This window comes from Orycteropus afer, unplaced genomic scaffold (assembly GCF_000298275.1).
Source record: "Orycteropus afer afer isolate SDZICR_OR568_19922 unplaced genomic scaffold, OryAfe1.0 scaffold00083, whole genome shotgun sequence".
NCBI classification, from domain to species: Eukaryota; Metazoa; Chordata; class Mammalia; order Tubulidentata; family Orycteropodidae; genus Orycteropus; species Orycteropus afer.
The window spans coordinates 7,197,359-7,199,129 of record NW_006921670.1 but is presented as its reverse complement, the minus strand read 5'-3'; positions in this window follow the sequence as shown (position 1 = coordinate 7,199,129).

Here is a 1,771-nt window from a genome sequence, read left to right as displayed (position 1 = left end):
AAAAAAAAAAAAAAAGTTTGGAAAAATATATATCAAGCAAATGGCAATTAAAATGAGCAGTAGTTGCAGTATTAATTTTTGATAAAATTGACTGTAAGACAAAGACCACCATAAGAGACAAGGAAGGACATTATATAATGATTAAAGCATCGACTGAATAAGAGGACATAACCATAATAAATAACTATGCACCCAGAAAGAGCCCCAAAATATATGTTGTTGTTGTTAGGTGCCATCAAGTCGTCTCCAACTCATAGCAACCCTATGCACAGCAGAATGAAACACTGCCCGGTCTTATGCCAGCCTCACAGTCCTTGCTATACATGAGCCCATCATTGCAGTCACTGTGTCTATTCATCTCATTGAGGGCCTTGGCTTGTTTTGTTGACCCTCCACTTTACCAAGTTTGATACCCCTCTCCAGGGAATGGTTCCTTCTGATAACATGACCAGAGTAGGTGAGACGAAGTCTGGCCATCCTCACTTCCAAGGGGAATTCTGGCTGCACTTCCTCCAGGACATATTTGTTAGTCCTTTTAGCAGACCATGGTACTCTTAGCATTCTTCTCCAGCACCACAACTCAAAAGCATCAACTCTTCTTTGGCCTTCCTTCTTCATTGTCCACTTCTCACATGCATAAGAGGTGATTGAAAATACCATGGCTTGGGTTAGGTTCACCTTAGTCTTCAAGGAGACATCTTTGAACTTCATCACTGGAAAGAGTTCTTTTGCAGCAGATATGCCCAATGCAATACATCATCTGATGTCTCAACTGCTTCTTCCATTTGGTGTTGATTGTAGAACCAAGTAATACGAAGTCTTTGACAACTTCAATCTTTTCTCCATTTATTGTGAAGCTGTTTATTGGACCAGTTGTGAGGAATTTTGTTTTCTTCATATTGAGGTGTAATCCATACTGCCAATTCTAGTCTTTAATCTTCATCAGTAAGTGTTTCAAGTCATCGTCACTTTCAGCAAGCAAAGCTGTGTCATCTGTGTCTCACAAGTTGTTAATGAGTCTTCCCTCAATCCTGATGCCATGTTCTCCTTCATATAATCCAGCTTCTTGGGTTATTTGCTCAGCATACAAGCTGAATAAGTATGCTGCAAGGATACAACCTTACGCGCTCCCTTCTTGATTTTTGAACCATGAAGTATCCCCTTGTTCTGTTTGAACGACAGCCTCCTGATCTATATGCAGGTTCCTCATGAGTACAATCAAGTGTTCTGGAATTCCCATTTTCTCAAAGTTATCCATAATTTGTGATGATCCACACAATCGAATGCTTTTGCATAGTCTATATAACATAAGTAAACATCTTTCTGGTATTCTTTGCTTTCAGCTAAGGTCCACCTGACATCAGCAATGATATCCCTTATTCCACATCCTCTTCTGAATCCAGCTTGCATTTCTGGAAGTTCTCTGTCAATACACTGCTGCAACCATTTTTAAATTATCTTCAGTAACATTTTACTTGCATGTGATATTAATGATATTGTTAGATAATTTCCACATTCTGTGGGATCACCTTTCTTTGGAATGGGTAAAAATATGGGTTTCTTCCAGTTGGTTGGTCAGGGAGCTGTCTTCCAAATCCCCTGGCATAGCCGAATGAGTGCCTCCAGTACAGCATCATTCATTGAAACATCTCAGTGGGTATTCCACCAATTCCTGGAGCCTTGGTTTTTGCCACTTTCTTTAGTGCAGCTCGACTTCTTCCTTCAATACCATTGGTTCTTGATCATATGCCACCTCCTGAAATGGGTGAGG